General features: G+C 45.2%; 1 protein-coding gene across 1 annotated transcript in view; it reads right to left on the bottom strand.

Annotated features, from left to right (window-relative positions):
- Positions 1-17,945, bottom strand: part of WBSCR17 (Williams-Beuren syndrome chromosome region 17) — a gene marked incomplete at its 5' end in the record, with an annotated part of 218,251 nt that overhangs the window by 62,512 nt on the left and 137,794 nt on the right. The gene's annotated exons all lie outside the window — the stretch shown is intronic.

Below are 17,945 nucleotides of genomic sequence, written 5' to 3' on the forward strand. Positions count from 1 at the left end.
TGGGTGGATCCCATCTGGCCCCATAGACTTGTGAGCATCCCAGTGGCATAGCAGGTCGTTAACTGCTTCCTCTTGGATTACGGGGGGTTATCCTGTTTGCTGTCCCTGTCTTCCAGCTCAGGGGGCTGAATACCCTGAGGATAACTGGTCTGACTATTAAATCCAGGAACTTGTTGAGCAAGTGAAGTATTAGCAGCCAAGTGCCCACAAACACTGTGAAGAAGCATCTTCTTCAGAGTTTTCAAATGCCCCCGTGCTCCCTTTGGTACGTGTCCCATTGAAAGGGCCCAAGAAAAAGCAACTCTACATTCATTTGCTCTGTGCCACTTCTGATTTTGCAGCTTTCCCACATCCTCCTCCGCTATCCAGGCTCCAGGCGCCCTCTCCGCTGAGCACTTCCCCATGCAGGAGCCCTTTTGTACCCTCCATTACCCCCACTGCCCTCCTCTGAACTGTTTCCAACTCTAAGTCATCATTTTTGAGACTGAGGTCCAGGAGCTACACAGCGTAGTTCAGGGTGTAGGCAGCCACAGCAATGTCTTTGCCTTTATTCTCAGCTCCTTTCCCAATAAATCCCCGTGGTTTTGTTGCCTTTTCAATTGCCAGAGATAATGTTTTCAGAAGCTGCCCACGACGAGCCACTGTAACACCAATCCCCAACTCCCCACGCAGGGGACAGAGTTTCATAAAGAAAAGGATGGACATCAGCAGAGATCAGTGGGGCATGTATGACCTGACATCAAATGTGGGTCAACCATAGCAATACTTCTACATTTAAAGTACCAAACGCCTATGAAGTAATGCCAACAGAGAAACCTGCACGTGTGTTTACCTCCGAGAGCCACAGACCCTTCCAGGTGATTATCAAGAGCATTTGTACAATGGGCTTTTCATGCTCTTCAGTCGACATTATCAGATATGCTTTACAATCTTTTCTATTTACATGATACACATTTACCAAGAGCTAAATGCTTTCCATGAGAATAATCTACTACACGCTGCTCATTTAGAATAAAGTTCTCCTTTTTCCTTTACAGTAATGCTTTCCAGTAATGAAAGCAGCCGGTCCCAAAATGCCCCAGGACTTACTCTTAACTGGAATTGAAATACGGAAATCCAGGAAAAGTATCTCATTTGCACTTTGTGAGATGTGCTCTTAAGCCAGAAAAAGTCAGCAGAAGCAATATCATTCCCTCATTGCAATGCCCGGAGATCTTCAGCCTTGGGCCAGGTCTCCTGCAGCTATAAAAAAATATTGCTCTTCTCCCTCCATAAACCTACGTGAATTTACACCAGCCGGATAAGTACAACTGAATACAAGCTCTACCAGATATAACTATTCATTTATCTACAGTTCAAATAATGTACTTAGGTGTGTATATCTGCTTGAAGAGCACATACTGTGCACTACTTCAAATGTTGCTATAAAACAAGGAGTTTTATGAATACCTGTTGTTTAGTTAATCATCGATTTATTTCTGAAACCTGCATACTGGAAGTCAGATCAACTTTAGGAGAAAAAGGAAGAGAGATACAATTTCATGAGAAGATAAAAAAAAGAGGATTATTGTATATTACCATTATAGTTCCTCCTTCAGATGTTTCAATGTCTAAAGAAATTTAAAGCTCTCTCTGTATTTTCCTCCCTCCTCCATAGCGATGACTGCCTTTAGATATATACACCAGTTACAGTAATATAACTGAAAATGATGACATGCCATAGGTATTTTATTATGCATTCAGTTTTTTAGGACTTGGGTTATAACCACATCGCAGAAGCCTCGTCAGTAAAGCTGAGAGAACTTCTGCAAAGATAGCAAAACTGACAATTTCCCATTTCATATCACATTTTCAAAAGCACTGAACATATCTCCCTCTTAAACATTACAGGTCTTCTAAATTTGATACCAATAAACACATTTTTCCCTTTATACATGTCACAGAAAGAGCCAAGCAAATCCATTAAACATGCAGACTGCTACACCATGAACAAGGCATTACCCCAGACCAAATGAAATCAAAGCAGCCCAGGCACATGCTTCCCCGGGGTGCTCAGTTTTTAGGTAGATAGATCTCAATTTTATTGTTCAGAAAGATGCCGGGAGGAGGGGAGGAGAGGAGTGATTCGGTGTCTAAGTGTTCCTCGCAAAAAAATGAAAATACAGTTGCTGTAGATTATTATAAGACAACAGAGATTTTAGAAACAAGAGGCACTTTCCAGCTGAAATCGAAGCAGCATGTACAGCCAAGTTCCCAGGCCTGATGTGTAAATCTCTACCAAGAGGAGCAGCTTTTGGAGGCACGAATGAGACAGGCACACTTGCTCCATCTTCTACACCTTCAATACACGTTTTTGTCAGAAGCATTTCCCTCGCAAGGGAGTTGGGGTCTTGCCCACACAGTTCACAGCAGGACGCTCCTCACCTTCCTCCAGGGCACATGGCTCCTGTCCCCCTCAGTCACTGCCGGGAGTCCTACCGGAGGCCACCCACAGCAGCCGCCCTGCCCTCCATGGGGACACACTTCCATGTCACCAGGTCATCAAACCAACCACACACCAGAACAACAAAACCTGCTCCAGAAAGAGACTCTTTGTAGAAAATATGCTAAACCCGTATTTGCCTCTGGTCCCTCACCTTGCCTGGGCAGAAAAAAAAAGGACACTTCGCTCACCAGAAATTCTCCTCCATGAGCTCCTCCTTATACTGGGGACCAGAGTCAACACTGGATGCAGCTTTAGTTACTGTTAAGCTTATACGTTAGGAACAAAAATAAAATTAATGGTAGTTTCAGCTGAGGAGGTAACCACCCTGTTACTCTTCCTGAATGTTCTCCTTGTATCATACAAATGATAATCCCTGAACAACTGTTTGCTCCTGTAATATAATCTAAATAGACAACATAACTCTTGTAAAAATGAGACAAAAGACATGACAAGACACTCTTTTGTGTATTTGACAAAAGCAGCAGATGATGTAACTGAACAGTTTTGAAAGGCTTTTAAAATGGTTCGCTTGGCTGATTTTTAACTGTCAGCAAAAATTACCATTAAGATGTCCTGCTTAAAAAGGTCTGTATGCTCTTCCTGCAGCTTGTACAAATCTGAGTAACTTAGACCTCTGAGGCAGTGATCAGACAGGTTTGTTTTCTTAATAATTTTTAAGTCTTCTGTATTTTAAAGCTTTTGATCCATGGCCTTAGAAGCACATGGAGATGCATCATCAGACAAGATGGGGACCCTGCACGCAGACATGGGGCTTCAGTAAACCCTTGGCCAAGAGGTCAAGTCCAAGTAAAGCAGATACGGTCAGTAAGAGAGGCTATACATGCTCGTTATCAAAGTAAAGCAGTGGGGAAGCAATGCCACTGCTCTGACAGGATGGTGTGGGATGAATGGGCAGGCGAGGAGCAAGGCTGGGCAGGAAGCAGAGGCAGTGACCTATCACCCTGGCACGTCAGCAGCCCCAACGCTGGGCAGCAGTTCCTCCCTGTCTGGGCAGCAGAAACACAAGAAAACTACTGGGCACTTGGTGGCTGTGATGAGCTTGGACTAGAAATGTGGTTGCAACCCTCTGATAATGTAGGTAGCAAGAGCTGTGAAGGGGGTTGGGATGGACAATGTGGCTGGTCACCTTTTTGGGTGCTCTGGCAAAATCCGCTGCTCTCTGAGTCCCACGGCCACACACTGCCCCTTGCTCGTGGCTTTGGGTACAGCTGCTGGAAGTCCTTGGTGAGAACAGAAGGGACTGGGGGCTGTCAGGATTGGTCTGTGCAAGAGCTGGCTGGAAGATCAGAAAACTGCATTTTTTTTCCAGTCCTGGGTTTTTCAAATTGTGTTGAAGGGAGACATCTGTGCTGGCCATTAAAGCAGGCGAGAGAGGAACCCCTGGGGCAGGCAGCATGTGTGTCATCTCCTGTGACTCACTACCTCTGAGCACCCACTGGAGATGCCACTGGAGCAAGCATAGATAAGGAGAAAACAAAGCTTGCCAAAATCCGAGTTCACCAGCACGGTGAGATGTTATGGGATCTGGAGCTGGCTGAGCAAAAACCAAAGCTACAGGAATGGGGTTTTTTTATGTTCACAGCCGAAGCCCAGGCTCCCGATTCTGGAAAAATCCAATAAGGAACATGAGCTTTTTGCAGACCCACACCGAGTTTTAAGTACAAATGGCCAAAGCTAAGGTTTTGAATAGAAAACAGATGTAAATCTGCACATTTATATGGTTTTAAACCCAAAATCCCACAAAGGAGAAAGGAAACATTTTACTTCTGGCTGCAAACTTTCTTTGCATTTGTTTGTAATTCTACAGCTGCCAAACCAACCAAATCAGACCAAACAGAGGGGCGACAGCTGAGCCTCAGCTGTGGTTTCAGATTTACTCTCCTGGAGCTCACGGCTGCTTGGAGGGGACTGGGAAAAGGGGGATGCGTCCTGCCAGCACAGGGGACCGAAGGAAAATCACAGAGGGATGTCTCAACCCAGGATTTGGACCAATTCTTTCCATCAAGAGCTCTAGGGACAAAATGGGCAGGCACAGGGGGCATACAGAGCGCTTGGGGTTAACACAGACGCAGCTGTGCTACAGGACCCCATAAGCAAAAGGAGAATATCAACAGTTATCTTCCTTTGGTGGGTGGATCAACATCTCTGGATGGAAAAGACCATGTAGTAAGGAGTTTCTTTACCATTCACAATGCCTTTGCCGGCAATGTTAATGCTAGCTCTTAAACAGTGAAGGTTACAGCACCTACCCACAGTCCTGGCTCATCATTTAATATCCAGCTTAGATCTTTCATTTGGAAAGCAAACAAAATGCATCCTCAGAAGCAATTATAAAAACACTGATATGCCCTTAGCACAATCAATACTTGAATGACGCCAAAGCAACAAATAATATAAAAGAGAAACTGGAAGCAGGCTGCTGAGCTGAACAGGTCAGCAATGAGACTATTACCCTACCTTCTCCTGCAGGCAGGTACCCACCTCCCATGGTTTGGGAGATGGCAGGACATGGATGTGCAAAGTGCTGGGTAAAGATCTGAAGCATTTAAGAGCTGACGTACCAGGAGCATCCCCAGTGCCTCTGCCCAAGAGCAAGGCACTTGGGAGGTGCTGCTTGACCTGGTGTCCTGGCTGCTGGCACCCTGGGGAGTGGGGAAGGGTGACAACACCGAGGATCATCTCCCTCCTACAGCGAGCACTTGGCAGGCCAACAAGGGACATCCTTTTTTATCTATTGCTTTGGGTATTGCTATCACCTTGTGTCTTGGAAAAGCAGAGCTACAGACTTAAAACTCCTATTTCACATATTAAGTTAGATATATTTAGTCCAAATGTGAATTTATATCTAATTGTCTCTCTCCCCTTAACTCTGTTGCTTTGACAGAATGAAGTACCTTCTACAAAAATAAACTTGGGTTCTTTGTGCCTGAGGCAGATCTAGACAGTTATCTCCTCTATGGGATTACATATGAATTCTTCATTATAAACTGCATTATTTGCAGCAGTTTCTACAGCGCAAGGAAATTCCGATTTTCTTCCTCTTTTCAGTCCTAGCACTGAGCTTCAAGGCACAGATCTGATATTAAGGAACTGCAGTCAGCACAAAGCAGTATTTCTTAATAAAGTAAAAATGCAAAAGAAAGGGTGATCTTGGCTTGATTGATGCCATTTCATTTGCATATGCCCACTAGCAGTACTTTGGTTAATTAACATGTATTTTGTGTCTGTAGGTGAATATGAAATAATGGGTTTGCTATTGAAGCTTTAGGTATAAATTTATTCAATGAACAGGTTAGTTTACTTCCTGGTGTCTTCTCCCAGTATTTTCTGTGCAAATAAGACATAATAACTCCTAGAAGGTGGTGACACATGACAAAATCCAAGAAGGATGCACTTGTATTTTAAAGCTAGATGAGTTAATTAGGTCATAAAATGGAAGAACTGTTTGGAGGGGGCAAAGGGGGGGAAGAATGAGAAACAACACCTTCTTCCAGTGAAAAATTTTGTTTTGAAAATATTAACCCTTATGGCTCAAGTTCAGCTCTAGAGGCCTCAATGCAGAAAGGCACTTAAAAGCACTTACATTTAAGCAGACGCAATAGTGCCACATAAATTAAGACGACTGCCCAGGTGCTTGAAAGCTAAGTGCTCTGCTGGATCACAGCCTGGGTAGTCAAAGGTGGAATTTCATTTTATTCTCTGATCTGCCTCACCAGCTTCCTGTACTGGCTGCCTCTAACCAGCTCAGGGAGAGACCGGATGCTAAAAATACTGCTAACATCCTGAGTGCAGGAAAAAACCTAATATACACTCTAGTTCCATGGTATCTAATACCTTAGTGGCTCAGTTTTTCGGCAAAGCCAAGGAAGTTTTGGTCAACCACCCAAACTCTTACAGAATTTGAGGATGGGTTTTGGCTGGCAGCTTAATACCAGCGCGAGGAGGCGGCCGAGGAGGCAGCCCGCGGTGTAGAGGTCAAGCTGCGACATTTTCCCTTGCCCTGGGACTCCTGGGAAAACCCTGAAGTCAAGGAGACGAATGAAAACTGTGTGCAGTGTTACTGGGGTTAACTACCTTTTATGCATTACGGCAGCGGTGCATCATAGCGATTAGATCATCTATGAGGCAATAGTCTTGCTCTGAATGCACCACGGGGAAGCCAGAAAGTTCACTGCTGTGATAGCATTCACTTTACAGGGAGCTCCGACTGTGAATGCTGTTCAAAATGAGTCCCACAGAGCACCACCTCTGCAGTCTCCATCGAGCATCACAAGGACACACTAGACTGAAGGATAAATGCACTGGGAAACATAAATCATGTCTAGTTATTTCCACTGTTATTCTCAGTGATGCACAGGGCAAGTCTCAAGTGATATCACATCAAGGGACATGCATTCAGTGCCAGGCTCTTGCTAGTCACAAAAGGAAAGAGGAGATTTTCCAGGATGGCTGAAGGAGATAAGTGATTAGTTCCCACTGAATTTTGCCGGGAATTTTCTCCTCCTTGTCACACTGAAGCCGTCACTCAAGTCTGCCGGTACTGAAAGAGCTGTGGAAGAAGTGAGCCAACTAATTTGAGAAGATGACTGAACAAGCTGATACTTACCATCACTGCTATTAATACTGTTGAGTCCAAAGACACCAACAACTTTTCTGAACACATAAGACGATGCAACTCCTACCCCAATCAAGCTTCATGTATATTAAAATGAGCTCAAGTACATAGGATTTGTTCAGATCAAAGTAAGCCATGGGCTGGACACAGCATGATATCATGATCTGCCAGAGGCAGAGATCTTCCAGGGCCTTCTGCAAAGCTTCAGAGCTGGGCATGAATGCGTACCAAGTGTTAACATCCTTATTAAGTGTTTTACATCTGCTTTGTACTCACCGCATGCTGGAGCTTGTGACAGCACAAGGGCAAATCATGCCCAGTAACACTGAAAAGCAAAAGGTCAGGAGGCAGGTGACTGGCATACAAACACGCTGGACTGAATTTCTTAGAGGAACGGGTGACTGTAACACGGCACAATCCATCAAACCTGGCCATAAGCTGACATAAAAGAAAGTGCTATAAAGCAATCCCAAAGAGTAGGATATCGGTCTCAAAAGGATTTGGATGTTCAAGGGGGCGTCCAGGAGGTGATGCAGGGTCTTCCAGCAAAACTGTGATGCTTGAAGGGCACGTGCAGGAGGCAGGGTAGAAAAGCCTTCCTTAATTTGGGAGTGAAGCTGGCCTCGCTACAGGGCTGGGACAATATTTGATCATGAATACTATTATTGTTACTATAATTTTCTGCTGACTCGGCAGAGCTGGGATGGACATACACAGGGAAATGCAGATGGTCTCTGTTTCTTGCCATCAGCCATCAGGCTGTCAGCTGCCTTTTAACTGCGTTCTGTATTGGTGAGGAGTTCAGATGAGAAAGAAATACAGCTTGAACAGTCCTCAGAGCCAAGGCTGCGATTGCAGGCAGGGGCTCTTGGAAAACAGTATTTTCGTTTGTAAAAATGAACAGGTTTGACCAGAAAGTCCTTGAGAGAGGATGACTGCAAAGCCTTACAGAGACACTGAACACACTAAAAGCTGGTTGGGAATTTCTAACTACAAGCTTTTTTGGTTGAAAATCACAGGAGTGTAATGGCATTGATTACATTTTCATCAGGAACAATCCTCGGGCCTAGAAGAAATCTGTAGTCAATGAAAAGAGTGTCTTATGCTTGAAAAAATCCAACGCTCGGTGATTATGAGACAAGACCACTCTGAGGTCTGAGGCTACCACCCTGCCTGAGTCACCGGAGGCCGGCGAGAGTTATAAACTCAGCTTTGTGTCTCTGGATGAGGCAGGGAAGAGATCTGTGTATCCCACAGCCCCAGCAAGTGCATCACAAGTTAGTCTTCTCATAAGAAAGGACAGATGAAAAGACAAAAAAAATAACCTTGCCTTTGCAGTCATGATGAACAGGGAGCTTTCTGAAAGCTTTATGAATATAATGGGATGAAAAAAAACTCATTTCTCATCTCAGTTTATTACAAGCCTCATTTACTGGTGCGTAATTTCATGTCAAATTTTCTTGGCATTTCCCAAGCGTGCTTTTTGTAAGAAGACAAAGTTCAGTTTGGCTTGGAGTTGGTTTTTAGGAAGTCACAAGCCTGTTTTTTGTTTTATAGGGTAATTTATATCCCAGACATCATAGGCACATGCACAGAGTAAATGTGCTGCTGCTCACCTTGTATAGTGGTGAGTGAAAGGAGAAAGCAAATTTCAGAGAATTATTGTTTCAGACACCCAGAAATACTTTAAAGGACAGTTGTCCTCCAGGGAGTGATGCTATAAAACCAGCTTTCAGGAGGCCTAACTTTGCTACATCTCAGCAATTCCTGACCGAATTGCAGCCGACAGGCACTCGGAGAGCCGGGACCGCTCCGGCTCATGCATCATCCCCACATTAACGAGTGCTCAGTGCTGGAAACGTGACCATGGCCCAGGCAATGGGGGATGGGAAGGGATGTCCCAGGGCTGCTTCAACTCAGCAGGGCCCAGAGGGCTAATAAAGAAGCAAACCAATGTGCCTTGCAGTACAGAGGGGAATATGTCAGTTGGAACGATATGGGAATCCTTCTTCAGCTGCTCATACCCATTGCTGCTGTTTAAGAGGACTTAAGTAATTTATTTCCCTGCAAGAACATGGAGGGTGAGAGCCAAAGCACGGCTGTGCCAAGCCTGCTGGCATCACCCATGCCAACTCCTTTGCCTCCCAGACACACCAGTCTATGGTGAATGTCAGCACAACAAACCTCTGGCCCACACAGTCCTTAAAATGCCTGCTGATGTACCCCAAAGACGCAACCGGGACCCCACATTTCAGTGCACCCCGACACCCCTGCCCAGCCAGCCAGCCAAGAAATGTCTCCTGCTGCGGGAAAGGCTCTTGAGTCTTCTCCACAACAGCAAGGGCTGGCTGAATGAGATGCATAGGATGGCACCGCAGGTATCTCTGGGGTTGGAGATGAAAGTAAACTGTTGCCTGACCATCAAAGCCAGGGCTGCCAAGATAACCTGAGTCTGCCTAGCAAACACCTTCACCAGAGCCCAGAACGGCGTAGATGTCAGAGCAGACCATGCATCGGCAGCACGTGCTACATATCTGCCACATTTTATCCCAACAGCCATAATACAAAACATGGATGGTGAGGCACGCTGAGCCCCTGCCCCAACCCCACGCCTAGCGGGGTTCAGGCATTTCCACATAAAATATTGAGGGAACATGGCCAGGAATGGACGTGCCCCTGAGCAACAAGCAGGAAAGGGTGATAAGGCGGAGACTCAGGGTGCTTCCTCCTTTGCCACATCTTTCTCCACGGAGGATGGAGAGCTGGAACCCCAGGAGAAGTTAAAGGGCTTATGGAATGGGTCTCATGCCCAAGAAACACAGCATGTGATAGAAAAAAAAAAAATCAACCTGTCTTGGGGATACCGGCAGTGTCTTTGATGCACACAGCCTGGATGTGGGCAGGGGTGTGAGCACCTGTGCTTGAGGAGCCCCTGAACAACCTCACCGGACAATGTCAGTGTGGTCCAAATCCTATAGCAGTGGAAACTCAAATTCAAGTTTCCACAAAATTCAGCGGAAAGAGCAACATGGGAATGGCTCTGTTCAACAGGAGCAGAGTTAGGCCAAACACGAGCGCTGCAGAACCTCTCTCAGGATTTAGGCTCCACTTTCTAAAAACCATTGGTGAGAAGCACAAATAAAGGCAACTTTGCTTAATCTCCACGAACCTGCAGGGCCACCTGCCCTTGCTCTCCACAGCCCCTTTAGCTATGGAGATGCTGTGGCTGCTCTCCACATCTGGCTTTCTCCACCCGGGCCCCGAGCCCAGGGTGGACTCCAACTATGGTCCAGCGTGTTAAACCAACATCTGGCAGATCCCTAACCACTGCCTGCCAGAGGCACCGATCCTGTGAAAAATCAGTAAAAAGCTGACACCCGCCAGAGTTTCAAGTGAAGAGAAGGCATGGCTGAGTCCCAAAATGGATTTCTTCACCCACCAGTGGATCTCAACCACAACACACGGCCTACTGCATGGCAAGAGTTATCACGTTTCCCAACAAAGATGATCAGTGTCTTCCCGGCATAAAAATCAACTTGTCAGTAAAAACATTAGAATCCAGTGGGGTGAAAATAGCGGTCCCTTCACCCCGCCCTCTACCTGTCCCCATCTGTCAGCAAGTAACAGGCAGGGATGACAAATCGTTTTCTATCAAGAGAAAAGAGAGAGACAGGAGCTCTGCGGCTGCCTGCCTGCAATTTCCTTTCCCGAGGAGGGATAGCTATAAACCGCCCAAGCACTGCGGCGGTAAGAGCAGAGCTGCTCTCCGGCTCCCGACGCAGACGTTATAGCCTGTTTTGAGAATAATCAAAATATGGCTCCATTTCCATGGAGGAGGTTGTGATGAAAAGCATTTTATCAGTTTGGAAAACTACACTGGAGCTTCTTATAAAGTATCTTCAAGCACCTACAGTAAATACTGAGCTGACAACTAAAATGCCAAATATAGGATCTGAATTCATACTTGTACTGATTCCTGCTCTTAAAATAAATGCTGGCAGTGATTGGGTATTGTTCAGTGGTGGAAATATTTCTTCCAACCACACAACAATCACTCTGAAGAGCAAAACTGACTTCTCTAACAGGGATACAGGTACAAATAAACAGACTCTGGCTGTACACAAAGGTAATGTATTACTGGTGTATCACTATTTCTAAAGCTGTATTTCTAAGTCCTTTCCCAAGGTCAGTCCTACTCTGCCTTATTTTGTTCCAAGCAAACTTGATTTTTATTTGGAAACAGCCTTAAGCCCCAATTTCTAAGTGGATTTCTCTGCCTGATAAAATACTTCTTAAAAGCTGGTCTTGAGTTTATATTGTTGGCAGATTTGGGTTGTGGGGTTTTTTGGGTTTTTTTGGGTTTTTTTTCTTTTGTTTCCTAAACTGCAGGAGTCTCTGGGCTCTTGGCAAGCCATAGGCAGGTCTGTGATAGCCTGCATCAAACCTGCTGCTGCTATGGCTGCTCCACGCTACGGGGAGGTTTTTTGTGCCTGGAGACAGAGGAGGCAGATGTGATCTATCACATCCACGCAGCTTCGTCCTGCGGATCAGGCTGGGCTGTAACTTCAATGTCTGTTAAATAAAACTTCCCCAGCCTTTAGTGGTTCTCCGTTACTTTTACCAAGGTTTAGCCCCCAACTTTTCAAACTGGGTCTTGCTCTAACTCGAAAATTTCTTTCCCTGATAGGTGAGCCCAGAATTTCATCCCCTTCCCTTCCTGCCAACAGCCCCTCTCGGGCATCCCCCACTGCTGGCACTGACTTCTGCATCATCTGCATCTGACCAACTTTGTGAAGGTTGCAGTTCCTCAGTATAAATTCTCAGAAATGTTAAAAGAGTGGATATTTGAACAGTCCATACTCCCCAGATAACCAACTGGTATCTGGTAATTCTACCCCAAAGCCTTCAACTAGTCAAAGGCACGTTTCTCTCCTCCTTTGCAACTAGATGCACCGACACCTCCTGCAGCCAACCACAAAATAAAGCTTGGGAGGCATCTCGCAGCAAAACCTATCTGTGCTCCTCCAAGTCCTTCCCTCAGACGTTCGGGCTGATTTGTTCCCACACTTCCCCAAAAAAACCCTTCACTGCCACATGTGTAATTTCATGACTAATTCAGTCTCAGCAAAGCTAGGTGCAGACAGGGAAAAAAATCCTGCACATCATGAGAAACTTGATTCAACCCTAACTACTGCGTCTCAGTGAACCCTCACAAGCCTAATAAACCCTTATGAATAAATTACATGCTTTTCAGCTTCCTATTTTTCAAAGTGATAAAAAATGTAACAACGCGTCATCGCCGATCTCCCGGATCCCACCATGCGCCGCATCCGGCGAGCCTCAGCGCGCGCATCGCACAGCGGCTGGTGAAGCCAGCAGACGTGACAGTCACTGGAGGAACGCTGTAATTCACGCCCAGGCGCTGATGGACAGGGTGGTTAAAAAGGGATTTCAGGTGCTGCCTACCGTCAGCTATCTCTGCCTGCACCCAGACTTTAATATATTAATCAGAAGAACTGAGAGAGAGAGACGTTTGAAGATGATCAAACAAAAAGCCCTGGCAAAACAACGTTTCGAATGACAGCAGTAACACACATTGTAGAGTCAAAACGTGACACCTGATATTAGATGTCTGCGTGTTTGGTTGACATTATAAAAATAAATTCCACCCTAACCAGGGATATTTTTACATTTTGATGACAGGCACTATTTAGATATTAGGTTCATGCAAGTAGAAACCTAGCCAAATAACCATCTAGCAATGGTATTTATTTGCTCCCCATTATGCTTGCGTCTATCGTTCTCCATTTTAGAGACGTGCACAATGTCATATAAAGACACAGGGTATCCGCACCAGAGCCTGTGTTCCCAGCTGGGCTGGGAAAGCAAGCCTGTGCTAGCCTATATTTTTTTACAAAAAGAGAGGAAAAAAGATGAAAACATCTTTCTCATGACTCATAGCCCTGCCCTGACATCCTTCCTCTGCTCCCACCCAGCAGCCCATGGGGGGCATTTTCTGCCTCCCATAGGGCTGGATACAGGCTGCACATCCCTCACCTCAGACCCGACAAAGCCATGGATGCCAAAAGAACTGCTTGCTCTAAATAGCCTCACTGTGTTCTTCTTAACAAAAAGATATAGCCATAATTTTATGGAAAATGTATGCAGGAAGAGAAGGATTTGATTTTCTGAGTGCAGAAAGAGTCAAGCCCCTTGTGGAATCTAAATATACTTATTTGATGGCTTTCCTTTTTTCCTTGCCTGACCCTCTCAACATTTCAGCATATGAATAATCGTACTCATATAAACAAAATGGGCTCCTTCATGGATGAAATGCACACAAGAGATTTGTGCCATTAAAATGCTATTTAATCTATTTTAAGGGTTTCTGAAAGACTGAAGGGTACGCAGGCATGGTACCCTCTGGGACAGGATCAATGCCACTGCCAGTGCAATGAGGTTATTTATGTGCCTAAGTGGCTGCAGGATGAGAGTCTGATTATTAAAGAAATGCCCACTAAAAACAATATAGAATCATAGAATCATTAAGGTTGGAAGAGACCTCCAAGATCATCGAGTCCAACCGTCAACCCAACACCACCATGCCCACTAAACCATGTCCCTAAGTGCCTCATCTATAACGTCTTCTAAATACTTCCAGGGATGGTGACTCAACCACTTCCCTGGGCAGCCTGGTCCAATGTTTAACTACTCTTTCAGTAAAGAAATTTTTCCTCACATCCAATCTAAACCTCCCCTGGCACAACCTGAGGCCATTTCCTCTCGTCCTTTCGCCAGTTACTTGGGAGAAGAGACCGACACCCACCTCGCTACAACCTCCTTTCAGGTAGTTGTAGAGAGCGATGAGGTCTCCCCTCAGCCTCCTTTTCTCCAGGCTAAACAACCCCAGCTCCCTCAGCCGCTCCTCAGAAGACTTGTTCTCCAGCCCCCTCACCAGCCTCGTTGCCCTTCTCTGGACACGCTCCAGCATCTCAACATCCTTCTTGTAGTGAGGGGCCCAAAACTGAACACAGTATTCGAGATGCGGCCTCACCAGGGCCGAGTACAGGGGCACGATCCCTCCCCTACTCCTGCTGGCCACACTATTTCTGATACAGGCCAGGATGCCATTGGCCTTCTTGGCCGCCTGGGCACACTGCCGGCTCATGTTCAGCCGGCTGTCGACCAGCACCCCCAGGTCCTTTTCCGCCAGGCCGCTTTCCAGCCACTCTTCCCCAAGCCTGTAGCGCTGCATGGGGTTGCTGTGGCCAAAGTGCAGGACCCGGCACTTGGCCTTGTTGAATCTCATACAGTTGGCCTGGGCCCATCGATCCAGCCTGTCCAGGTCCCTCTGCAGAGCCTTCCTACCCTCCAGCAGATCAACACTGCCGCCCAACTTGGTGTCGTCTGCAAACTTACTGAGGGTGCACTCGATCCCCTCATCCAGATCATTGATAAAGATATTGAACAGAACTGGCCCCAATACTGAGCCCTGGGCAACACCGCTCGTGACCGGCCGCCAACTGGATTGAACTCCATTCACCATAATATGCTCAATCCCTAGTTGTACCCATTTGATTTTCAAAGCTCCATATTCCCTGCCCTTAGAGCTATGCACATGGATGCAACTCTGTCTGCTCTGTGCACACAACTGCTGGCTTGGCGGCACCAGAACTCTGTCCTGTTGGAGCTAGATGACAAATTTGGGGAAAAAAATCTGGGATATTAAGAGGACGTGCTGTGCTTTTCCTCTGGAAGTAGTTTAAAAAGACCCAAACCAAACTTCTGACAATTTAACATTTATAGTAAAAAGTAGCTCGAGTCAGTCATTAAACCTCAAAGGGATCCCTGAATTGTGCTTTTCTTAATGAATTCAATAATCGATTCTTACTACACAAATAAGGTGTGGGATGGATCAGCTAATAAGCATTCTCAGTTAATTGCCTTCTTCAAGTGACAATTTGTACAAATGATACCATCAAAGGAGTAATAATATCCTTATTGATTAAATTAATCTCTAAAAGACAACTCAAATAAGTTTAATTAGCAATGCACAACAGAAGCATAAAATACTCTGAAAACAACCTTGTAACCCATCCCAGACTTTGAAATCATGGCAACAGTCACACAATAGCCTTTTGCATCTTTATGCAAATAGACATGAACAATTTTATGGAGCATCTTTAGTGAATGTCTGTGACTAACCATGAAAACCCATGAAACCCTGCCCTGCAGAGAAAAAACAAGACACGCAGCAAAAGCAGTCTTCCCGCTTAGTCACACAGCCACTAAAAGCCAGGGCCACAGACAGTTTTAAAATAAAATAAAATTTTTCAACAGAAGGAGCAGAGACGGTCAGAGAAGCCTCTGTGCCAAAATTCCCACGTGGAGCTGGTGGGGACCCAGAGCAGCGTCAACACTTTCAAGCCATGGAAATTGGACACCAGGTTTATAAAATCAGAGCAGAAACTTGTTCGGTACAACAAAGGGTTAAAAGAGTTGGCTCAAAGTTTGTTTGGAGCGAGCAGGTTATTCCTTCTGGGACGAACAGCAGGAGCTGGGCCCGGGTAGGGGGCCAGGCTGTGGTCCACAGCACCCGCACACTCCCCCGGACGAGCGGTGGGAGCTTGGAGCAATACTTGCTCTCCCTATTCCTACGGCAAGACCGAGCCCGGGTATGAGACGTCTCCACACACCAGCTTCACCAGCGTTGTCTGGTCACCAGCCGGGCATGAGGATGAGATTTCCACAAGCAGTCTGCTGGGGAGAGTTATTAATGCAGGAACAGATCAAATGTTTGATCCTTGTGGCTGTCAACACAGTAAGAAAGACCTGGCTCTATTATAATTTGATTGCAAGGCACACTTGGAGCGGGGGGGCGGAGAGAGAGAAAAAAAAAAGCGTGTTGAAAACCTCTCAGTTGAAATATTAGCCCAAACTGCCTTGCTTAGCAAACACTGCTCCACTCTCTGCCAAGAAAAGGGGAATTAGACTCAATTCCGCCTTGGGAAGTGAAGTAGTGGACATCAGGGACAAGAGGAGCGAATGAGCACAACCTTCTGGAGACACTCCGGTGTGATAAAAGAAAATACAATAATACAGAGAACAGGATGTTCTCCTTGTCAGGGCCAAAGCTACCCCGCAAGCAACAGGAATTTGCCTCGGGCAGCAACACGCTTAATGGTTTCATTATTATTATCTGAGCAATCCAAGGATGCTTCCCAGCACGTATGGGAGAGCAGTGAGCCCAGAGCCACCTTTGTGAATGTGAGTAACGGCAATTTATTTTTTTAAGTGGCTCATGCAGGAGCTTTCTCATTTAGCTAACTGAATTCAGCCACTGAAAGAAACATATGGCCCATATATTTCAACACACATAGGTACAGTACAGCTTATTTTAGAATATTTGAAGCATATTAATAAGACAAGACTCTTGTACAGTATATGGCCTTGGTCCTTCTAGGTTAGGACAGCCCAACCTTCTCAATTATTTATTTTGTTGTTCAGGTTACTTGCACAAGCTAACTATATTATGGTAAAATTAAATGCTTTTGCCTGAAACACTGTAATTTTTCCATGTCCTTCTCATAGCCTCAATGGGTTTATTATCTCATTTTTGTTCTTTGAGAGTTTTCGGTAATACAAGAATATAATGTTTAAAAAATGCCACATGATTCACAGAAAAACGATGGAATTTGCACCAGCATCAAAAGGAAAAGAAATACTTTCTGTATTTATTTTCATCCAAGAATCACTGAAACAAACCAGGAACCACCGAATCACTTTTCCAACTACAGACAGCCACTTATCAAGGAAAACAGCAAAACACCCACAAAAAGCCTAATAATTTTCTATTTGAGTTGATCCTTTAAAAAGATTTTATTAACAGAGTCCTACGTTACTGGTAGTGTGATAGAGCTGCTACAGACCCCAGCCATGGCAGGCTGCAAGCTCACGAGGAAGGGCTGGCAACCTCTGTACATCAGGACTATTAGAAACAGATACACTCATCTGAGATCTGACGTCTGCTTGAATTCATAACGGGACTGTTTCCTTACACATCCAACGACTAGCCTTGAATAAACTATTTATAACTGAAATCTTACTATGAAGTGGAAGTCAAATATCTGTCAAGCGCAGACACAGCATCTCCAGGACAGCTCTCCGTATGAGCTACCTGACCTGCATACACAACGGCCAACGTGCATTAAATGGGACTGATGTGCCATGAGCTCTTGGTCGCTAAATAAGACACTTGCACATAGACTGATTTTTGGAGCTCAGGAATCTTTGAAAATCTACTTTCTACATAGTCTTACAAGGTGGATTTCCTAAGTATTTTGGCTCTCAAAACCACCAATATTTTTAAAACCTTGACCAGAACACAGAGCGTATGAGTGGGCAAACAGCAGGGAAACATATGGGTTGGAAATGCAAGCCTGGGAAAGTCACTTGGGGAAGAGAGGGATTATTTTTATCCAAAAGGATGTTTATCAGACAGCTCTTCTAAAAAGTTCAGCATGTGAAAAAGAAAAGGACATATGCTCATCGCTTGTCCCTGAGACATCTATCTTATTTTTCCAGTTAAGAAGCCAATCTTCCATGAAATCCCCCCAAAACCTAGCAGATGGGTTGAATTACAAATTGTGAGAACGCTAATTCCACAATGATATTATTAAAAAATCCCATAAACAAACAAATAAGGATAGCCACAAGAGAAACTTGGTTTAGAGCGGGATCTCTCTAGACCAAAGAAGTGAGCTGCATGACGATGTGCAATAATTACTTCATATGGAGAAGAGCTAAGTGGCATATTTAAAGCCT

This window comes from Pygoscelis adeliae, unplaced genomic scaffold (assembly GCF_000699105.1).
Source record: "Pygoscelis adeliae isolate BGI_AS28 unplaced genomic scaffold, ASM69910v1 Scaffold282, whole genome shotgun sequence".
Lineage (NCBI taxonomy): Eukaryota > Metazoa > Chordata > Aves > Sphenisciformes > Spheniscidae > Pygoscelis > Pygoscelis adeliae.